This window comes from Dipteris shenzhenensis, chromosome 16, assembly GCF_047967505.1.
Source record: "Dipteris shenzhenensis isolate YYH24624 ecotype China chromosome 16, Dip_SZ_1.0, whole genome shotgun sequence".
NCBI classification, from domain to species: domain Eukaryota; kingdom Viridiplantae; phylum Streptophyta; class Polypodiopsida; order Gleicheniales; family Dipteridaceae; genus Dipteris; species Dipteris shenzhenensis.
Genome location: NC_141611.1, coordinates 32,208,871 through 32,219,752, shown reverse-complemented (window position 1 = coordinate 32,219,752; position 10,882 = coordinate 32,208,871).

The window sequence follows — 10,882 nt, the reverse complement described above, 5'->3', positions numbered from 1 at the left end:
AGAGGATTCCATTGTCCTCTACATGCTTCTAATGCTTCACCTTTTTCTTGTGTTAGCTTGACTAGTGACTCATTGTCGATAGATGTCAATTTCTTGTGGCCAACCAAGAACTTCTTGATCATGATCTCAAAAACCATCAAATTGATGAAGTGAATTCTTAGGTCAAACATGATTTCAATGGGACACATGAATCTATTGGTGATATTCTCATATCAAGATCTTATGCTACTTTGTGTTGTATTATCCGTCAAGTCTTATGCCTTAGCCCATTTGGTGACATAATCAGTCAACACCATGATGTATTTGTGTTTGCCAAGATTCATGGCCACCTTGAACAAACTGATGAGATACAATGTCCATTTCTATAATGGTTCCCATGGGTAGGCTAGCCGGCATCTAATCTTGGAAGGTGGGCCTTCCCACTTATTGACATGCAACACAATTCAAGTAGTGTTTTGGAATAGTTGTGTAGATGGTGCTCCACCATAGCCCTACACTTAGGATTTTTCTAATTGTGAATTTGGTGGAGAAGTGACCATCAGACACACCTTGATGGGCTTGATCCATGATACTTTCCCTTTCATACAGAAAATGCATATCGAAAGGACTATGTCCCCCTCTTTGTGGTGCAAGTAGCAGCCTATTAGCATGTACTTCCAAGATTTGAATGCTATCCTTTTGTGTTTATCTATGATTGTATCTTTAGAGAAGTTTGTTGTAGAGAGATATTGCATGATCTCCTCATGCTTATCCTTATACATTGGCAGTATGCATAGTCCATCATTGGGAAGTCTATCATATATCGCTTTGCTAGGTCTCTTTCCCTTAGTGCAAGACTAGTAATTGACCATACTGAGACGAATTGGGATTGTGGATTATTTTTAAGTTAAACTCTTATAATGGTGGCATCCATCAAATCAAGTGTGATTTCATGATTGAATTGTTCTTTAGGTAGGCAACACCTGGTGGTCCACATAGAACTCAAACAGGTAGCCCAAAATGTAGTACTAAAATTTTTGGGCACTCTACACCATTCCTAGGGAATCCCTTTTAATGGAAATAGTTTATATCTACCTTTGAGAAGATTTGGCTCACATAGTCGATGACAAAATCAAGTTCTCATTCATCTAAGCCTAAATGGACCCAATCACCATCTTAGATGCATCTGCATGCACATGGAAGATCATGTTGCAGTTTGTTTGCCTAAGGTTAGGGGCTTTTATGGCCATCTCTTGCAAGATCTGGAATGGTTCATGACTTGTGTTTCATTCCATTCAAATGAAGAGAATTGACTAGGATGCCCACATATTTCTTGATAAACCACCTATAGAAGCTATGATAATCCAAAACTAAGCGCACTTGCTGGACATTATTCGGTTCCTTTGTCTTTTGCATGGTATCAATTTTTTTATTTTTCGGGCATGATGACTTTACCTACAATTGTGTCCCACATCAACACTACCAAGAATACATAGAACACACATCTGTATGGGCTGAGGGAGAATCATGTCTCTCGACACTTCTAGAACATTAGTTTTAGACATTCCAAGTGCATGTGATTTGTGCTACATATAGATAAATCATCATAGAATATTGCGAGGATATCACTAATGTACTCTTGAAAGGTTTCCACTATGAAGTGCTAGAATGTGGCCAGTGCATTCTAAATGGCATACCTTTACTTGAGTATTCTACATATAGATAAATCAACATAGAATATTGTGAGGATATCACTAATGTACTCTTGAAATGTTTCTACTATGAAGTGCTAGAATGTGGCCACTTTATCCATCCATGAACAGAACATGGCCAATGCATTCTTCAACCCAAATGGCATCACTTTACTTTTGCATGCTCCCCATTTGGTGATGAAGGTTTTCTCTTTGATCTTCTTTGATCAGTGTGATTTGATTGTACCCATTGTATCCATCCACGATGAATGAATACATCTCATGCTCTACTGCTTTGTCTAGGATGTAATCCTTGAATTTAAAATCTCAATGGGTCTTTGATGGTTTACTCTATCCATTGAGCTTTTAATAGTCTATAGAGACTCTCACCTTGTCATTTTTCTTTGGCACAATTATGATTGGGAATAGCCTCTTTGGTGAGCTTGGTAGATGAAACCTGCCTTTAGCAGTTGGTCAATTTGGCCTTTTACCAACTTGACATAGTTGGGGTCTATTTGTTACATTTTCTACCAAAAGGGCTTTGTTTTGCATTTGGAGTGAGGGGGATTTAGTGTTGAATTAAATTTAGTAGTACCCTTTCAAATCCATGTATTCCCATATGAATACATCCTTATACTGCAAGAAGAATTCTTCATCTCTTTTTTGGATTCCCTTTGTCTTTCCCATGAATGCACACCAATTTTTTTTATGGCTCTTCCTTCTACGATTTGGCCATTTCCACCGATAATTTCAAATAATGGCTCTTCTTGGATTGCTCTTTGTCCCTCGTTCATCTGTCGTTATGAAGTCTTTTGGAAAACCCATCTTGGGCTCTTTACTTCTGTTAAGCATTTGTAGGGTACCACAATGTGTCAATCATTATGATGGGCATAATATTGAGCAAGAATAGCTTATCTTCAATGTCAAAGGCATAAGGGTCTTCCACCTCCAAGAATTTGGCCTTGCATTTCTTCTAGATCATTCTTTTTCCATTATATAAGTATGTTATTTCCATCATGTGTGATGTGAGGTATGCCACCCAATCATGTAGTAACTTGGCATCTTTTAGCTAGAGTCATCCCAATAACATGCTCCACCTTGACCACAATGAACATGATTGTGAAGTATGATCCATTGATTTTTATGCATACATTGTGAAGTATGCTCCACTAATTTTAATCCATACATCCTTGAGCATGCCTATTGGCATCACCAATCTATGATCCACCATATGAATTTTAAATGGAGATAACTTCAAGTTTTTTAGTTTGTGCCTCTTTTAGACTTTCTCAAAGATGATGTTTACTTCAGAGCCATCGTCAATGAGCGGTCCCTTAATCGACAATTCTAAATTTTGGCATCGATCATGGTTACTTCTTCATCCCAAATCATTATTTCAATCACCACCACCCTTGTGGATAGGGGCACTACTCTACAGGAAGTCGTCGTTTGGTTGTTAAAATTTGGAAGGACTTCGTATAGTAGGAAGTGAGTTCAAGTAGTTGGCCGGTGAAAATCATCACATTCAATTCTTGGAATTTCTCCTAGGCCGTATTGGTTTGGTTCTATGCTACTAGGCCTTCTGCTTATTCTTCACCCCCTAGTTCATTCCCATCCTTAAGTTGTCCATTCATTGCTTGATGACTTCATGGATCCCCTATGGTGATGAGGGGTCCTTGTTGTTTCAGGTTGTGGCCATTTACTTCTCTTCCTTTCAGTGAATCCCTGGATCATTTGGCTCTTTGGACTCGTTTGGATACCATTGTGGTCTTGTGACCACTTTTGTATCCACCCCTAGTATCACTACTCCCATCATCAATTTTGCTCATCTTGGTCACATGCCTTCTATAGCATGTCTATTTGTTTTTCCACAGCTTGCATTCTCTTTTTCAATAGCCTTCCTTGCCAGGAGAGTAGCGTATTATGTTTGTGATCTTTAGTTTATCCCATTGATTAGGTCATCTTCTAGGTTCTCTTTCCACTTGATGGACGTCGATGGTTCTTTTGTGCTTGTTAAACCAACACTCTTTGGCTATGTGACATGAGCGACTATAAAAGTTGGAACACTTACCCAATTGATATTCACCATATGTCTATCGACCTTATGCTTGTGGCACCATACTTCACCTTTTTTCTAATGCACCTCTAATTCCATCTTTGTCCAAAAAAAAATTTCTCCACTTTCTCAAACTTGTGTCTTTTTTTTCACCAATTTCTCTTCTTCTTCTTTGATGTCCACTTCTCATAATAGCAATGAATCCTATAACTCTTTCTTATGTTTTCGTTCTTAAGCATGCATCTCTAACTAAAATATGATCTAACCCCCCAATGCTACAACTTTGATCATTTACATTATAACAAGAAACCAAACATATTTGTAGGTGGGCAAAACCTTGAGATACATATGAATGGGAAATAATGGTAATATTTTGGCACCATCATTGGGAAGATTAGAGCCTTAGGAAAAATTGAGTCGTGCATAACTATGCATAAGAAAGAAATCACTACGAAAACTATTGGGATAAAAGACTCAAGGGCAAGGAGGAAGAAAATTCTCATGATTCTCCCATAACCATACATGAGAAAGAAAACACTACGAGAACTATTGGGATAAAACACGAGATCGCATCCTATAGTGCAACCTTTGCAAAAAAAACCATTAAATCGTGTAGACACACTGTAATCATGGCATTCCAAGAGGTTGCATTCCGAAGTGGCATCTATGCAAACATAGCCCTTGAATCATCCATGCTGCTCCACTTAACATACATATTGACAAGAGTTGTCACCACCACCACATCAAAATACTGTAGGAGTATTTTGTTAAAAACAGCTTGTGCATACTCCAACCTTTCACATTTTCCATACATTTCAACAAGAAGGTTACTCAGAAATATGTTATCCAGTATCCATGCTACTGATGCACACGCTCACTTTAAGAACTAAACAAGGATTTCCTCATTCAAGCTTTCAGGATAGCAATCATAATTCCTTGGAAAGATGGTGCCCATCCAATATATGTATATGACAAGGTTTTCTATTTTGTAGCTCCTTAAGCACCTTCTTTGCAACCTTGGACCACTCACACTTCCTCCATACTTGCCTTAATCTGATTTCGTATTCCTCACCCAATGGATCTCATCATACAAGCTTTCAAGAAGACAGAAGCCATCATTCCTCACAAGCTCACTCTTATGATGCACATCTAACCTAGGTGTGGGAAAGCCCCCTCTCATTCCTAGCTCCTCTTCTGCAAGCTTGAAACCATACAAAGTCAACACACCATATAGCTCGCTGCACATATACCTAGAACAAGAACCACCCAAGATGTTGATATGGCATGTTAGCAATTTTAAAACTTATACCTAAATGAAAATTACTATATACTAAATGCAAAGTTCTATATCCCAAACTCAAATTGCTACATGCTATATACAAATGCTATATACAAAATACTGTGTGCAAAATACAAAATCATACATTCCTAAAGGCAAAGTACCATGTGCAAAATGCAAAGTGCTATGTTCTATATCCCAAACTCAAATTATTCATGCTATATGCAAAATACTAAGTGCAAAATACAAAATGATATGAACCCAAGGAAAGGCACATTCCTTGGTCTTATAATTTTTGGAGAGGAAATGTGCCAACTCTCCCCCCACATGAATGTGTGGTTAAGTTTATTTGTTTATGTGTTGGATAAAAAGTTCTATGTGCTAAATGCAAAAATGCTAGTTGCTCAATGGTATGTGCTAATTCTAAATGAAAAATGCTATGTACGAAATTCAAAGTGCTATATCATTTTTGTGTAGGTGCACCTTCACAAATCATTGACTCTCCCAAGAATTGGTAATTTAATAAGCTTCTATGGCAAAAAAAGTTGTTTTCTTTGTTCAAAGTTTATCACAATATAGCTAGACATAGATTGCATGCATATTGATGATGAATTTAGACAAGATAAGGATTCACTAACTCTCAAATATATGCAACTCAATGGATCGAGTTTATAGTTTTACTAAGTATTAGATGGATGGATGCACTTTGTAATTTGTATCTTTGGCCACATTGTACTTTTATCTAAAATTCTTGCAAACTCGTATTGATTATTGAATAGTTGGATGTACTTTGTAGCTTCTCCACTTCAAACTGCAATTTTAATATTTCAAAACCTCCATTATTCCTAGTGTTAAATTGATTCTGATTCTTAATGTTTGACAACCTACCAATTTTACTTTTGATTGATTCGTGTTTAGAATTCATGCTATCTTGTTTTCTCCTAGTTCTTATTTTTCTCATTTTGCAAACTTGTCTATTGCAAAATCACTCTTTTGATGGGGAAGAAAATCCAATGAACCAATCTGTCCCTGTAGTATATGAAAAGGAGTATCACCTCCTGAATGGAATTTCATAGTAAATGAAAAGTATTGTTACCCCCTGAATGGAATTACAATGGTTTTCTAGTAAAAGAAGATGGAATTACAATGGAATTACTACCTTCTGAATGGAATTGCAATGGTTTTCTAGATACAAGAAGCTGAAGCTTTGTGCCATCTACATGTTTTTGCAAAATCTAATATTTTGTCAAGAATGATAAACTAGTAGAGTTTCATAGAAAATTTAGTACTAATGGTATGGTATCTATAATGGCTCTAAGGGAAACCTCTAAGTGCTGGTAAAGCCATTGTAAAAACTCCTCCTACGGTGATCTTGATCAACAAAGTCTTTACATTTAGGCTCTTGGAATAAGTATAGATATGGAGCATAGTGACCTCAAGCTCTAACATATTTTTCATATGCCTTAGCAAATAACAACACTGATTTTGAGAGCATGTGGCTAAGGACCCCAAATTTTTTCACATAAGGAAAAATAATGTCTAGATGTTTTAAATTATAGGGAAGTGTGACCAAGTAAGGAAGTTTTTGAAGCAAGCAAAGCCTATGTTATTTCAAAAATAATTTCCTCTTTGAAAAATGTATAGTGGGTTAAGTACATCAATCCAAGTTGATCCAAATCTTATTTTAGATTATGTCTTTGTGTAAGATTGGGATTTTGAATGTCCCCAAATTTCTTTCTTTTTTCTTACATTTACAAGAATTGATGCTTTTAGAAGATCTTTATTTACCTTTTGCTAATGCAAGTGACATTTATCAATAGTAGTTCATAAGAGCAATTGAAAGGTCTTCAAGAGGGTTACTACATCCCTTTCATCCATTCCTTATGTTCTTGAAAAATAAACCTCGTGATCTTCAATGAGGCCCCGAGGAGTACACTAAGCAATTTTTAAGTTAGCATGCAAGTTTATCATGAGAGGTTTTATTCTCTTATGGAGTAAAAGAAATCATACGTATATAAGAAGTATAAGTTACTTATAATCCATTTTGTTGAGCGGATGTAATGAAGGGGGGTTTACATCGTGAATGCCCTGAGAATGAGACATCGTTAATCCTTGTGCATTCAAAATGGCTAAGGTTTTGTAAATTTTCATGAAGCAATAACCATGCTAAAAAATGATATTATATGGGAGGATTGATTTTTTTGACATAACACATTCTAAGGATGAGAAATCAAAGAATTAAAGGAAAATTGATTTTTACTATGTAGTGACTGAAGTTTGATTCTTTATAAGATTTGAAAAATAATATGGTGAATTTCATGGCAGGTCATCAAGACTAATCCAAAAATATTTGTACCTTTGTGCCATGTGATTATCACTAACCAAAGGTCTAGTGCATGATAAAGAAGGATCCACTTTTTGAAGAAGGATCTTGATTCTATTTCAAAGTTTTTGGTCCAACAAAGAACTTCTTGCCTTTGCACCATTGAGCTAAATTTTTGTAGCCACCTTATTAGAAGCTCTAAAATAATCCTTATCTCTTCCAATTTAACCATTGAGCTCCAATGTGTTCAATAATGCCTCAACTCTTCTCAATGATTGCATGGATGTATGCTTGTCTTCCATATCCCATAGAAGGAATATATGAGAATGTAAAAGTCTATATATTTTTTCATTTCATCACTCATGAAGTGTACAAAAGTAAACTCTTTCCAAGGATATTGAAAAAATGACATCCTTCATAATTCCCCTATTTAGTGGTAATATATGGTTGCACATTGCAACATTAGGCATCGAATTGGTATTTTTATACTTTTGAACTCATTTTTCAATCATGAAAAAGAAGAAAATGTGCTTAATGTAATGGACAATAATATAAACACTTGAGAGTTTTTTAGTCTCATAATTGGTGATGTATAATAATATAAACACTTGAGAGTTTTTATTGTCATAAAATCTAACCAAAAATATATTATTATTGTCACTCAACTATCAATGTCTTTTGTTTATTTCATCCAAGGTTTGGAAGATCACGTAACTGCATAATTTTTGGGTAATAATATTCATGATCATACAAAGTCTTTATGAGGCTTAAAACATGGCATGAACGGTGATGGCCTAGTAACTAAGAAATCTATACTGTTCATATGAATATAAAACATATAAAACTTCTAGGACTAGATAATCTAGATCCAATTAAATTCAAAATGATATCTGCATACATTCTTTCAAAGCCAACATCTCCAACAGAGGCAGCATTATCATGCTTACAAATATCTACCATTCAAAGAAGCGAATCTGTGCATTTCATTGACTCCTCTCCCCCATCTACGTGCCAAAAATACCTTCATGAACATTATGTTTCTGTAATGCATCCTATAGATACATATTGCGGTCGTCCAAGTGTCATGGAGAACTTGACCTTCTATGAATTCTGGAAAAAATACAATGTCCAAAAGTCAAAGAAAAAAAACAAAAATAATATAACTATCATAGATTCTTTCAAAAATTATATATATCCATCAACACGGAAAAAATACAATGTCCAAAAGTCAAAGAAAAAAAACAAAAATAATATAACTATCATAGATTCTTTCGAAAATTATATATAAAACTTCTAGGACTAGATAATCTAGATCCAATTAAATTAAAAATGATATCTGCATACATTCTTTCAAAGCCAACATCTCCAACAGAGGCAGCATTATCATGCTTACAAATATCTACCATTCAAAGAAGCGAATCTGTGCATTTCATTGACTCCTCTCCTCCATCTATGTGCCAAAAATACCTTCATGAACATTATGTTTCTGTAATGCATCCTATAGATACATATTGCGGTCGTCCAAGTCTCATGGAGAACTTGACCTTCTATGAATTCTGGAAAAAATACAATGTCCAAAAGTCAAAGAAAAAAAACAAAAATAATATAACTATCATAGATTCTTTCGAAAATTATATATATCCATCAACACGGATCGTACATTTCACAGATTACCACCCTGCTCATCATTTTGAAGGATTTTTTTACAACCTTTTACTAAAGAACGTAAATTTTAGAAATGAGAATGAGCTCATTTCTGAAAACAATCATACGAAATCTTACTTTTTAGAATGCCATATCCGAGACCTCGTAAAAACAGAAGAAGACATCGAATCTCTTATCGATCAATATTGCAAAGTGCACTTGCTAATAGATCAAAATCGCCACCAACTAACAAACATGATACTTCAAAAAAGCCCATTACGTGTTATTCAAAACTCTTTCATGGCTTCAACCAACCTTCACGAAGATACCAATATACATAACACAACACGCACAAAATTACTTCAAATGATGAACGAGCTCAAGGATTTCGAAAATGCAACTCTTTCTTCTGAACAACAAGAAACTTCTGAAAAGATTAATGGATCACCCACAAGACTTCATGTCATTTGTGGTACTCCTGGTTCATGAAAGACATTTATGATCAAGTACATTACTTATAATTATATAAAACAAGAAAAATCGATTGTTCTAGCAGCAGCAACAAGAGCTACTGCAATGAGACTAAGGCAATTAGCAACTACTATCCATCATCAGTTTGCTCTACCAAAGAGACACGATATGTTTCGTGCCTCCTTACCAGTGTCAGACGAATGATACATAGAATTACAAAATGCAAAAATCATAATAATTGATGAGATCTCAATGATGATATGCCAAACATTAAACACAGTAATCAGACAACTGTGTGAAACTTGCAAGCAAATAATCTTGCAGCCTTTTGAAAATAAAAAGATGCTCTTATTCGGAGATATGTCCCAATTGCCTCCAGTATGTAAATGCAAGGTGCAAGAAAATGAATTTTGTAGAAAATGCTATATTGGAAACTCGGATTTGTGGACAACTGCAACCTTTTCATTCCTACACACATTAATACATCACCTAGAAGATCCAATATACATAGAATTCTTAAACATAATTAGAATAAGATAACCAACGTTAGAAGAGATATTACCTAGGTAATTTAATCATAAGTGATAGTGAAGTAAACGATTTCATTGACAAGGACACAACTATACTGTGCACCCATCAAAAAGACACACGATACTATAATGAGCTACACAATACTATAATGAGTTCATACTACATAAGAAATTCAAAGAGCATCAAATTAAAAGTGTCACTGTGACATCCCAATGCAGATCAAATAGAATTAAAAGAATGGATAATAAATCCAGATTTTTACTCCATACAACAAATAGCAATAGGAGCGAAAGTGATGATCATAGAAAATATAGATCTCACAATCGGAGCTACAAATGGCGCTATTGCAAGTGTCATATCACTAGAAATAGATAATAACACAAACAAAATTTTAAAAATTCATGCCAAGATCTTATCAACAAATGAAAAAATCACACTAAGATGATCAAAACATAAACGGAAGGTATTAAACTCAATATGGTATCACAAAATAACTTTTCCAATCACACTAGCATATGCAATTACGGGACACAAGTCACAAGGATGCACACTCAAAGGAAAGGCTCTTGTAGTAATACAAAAATCATTTACACCAAAACTAACATATGTCATGCTTTCACGAGTCACCACTCGAAACAACTTAAGAATCTTAAATAAAATCAATCCATCTGACTTCATTCCAATGCTTACATGAACTTTTAAAAAATAGTAATCAATAGAAAATCATTTTATTAAATATTCATCAATATAAGAGAAAAGAAACTTTTGATATACAAACTAATATGCAGGATCTATCAAAAAACTTATTTGAAGAATAACCAATAATAAAATATGGCAACATCAGATGAGGTACGTTTTCAATATTAAGCATTGTAGTATTTCTTCACATTAGTTTATATTCTAATTTA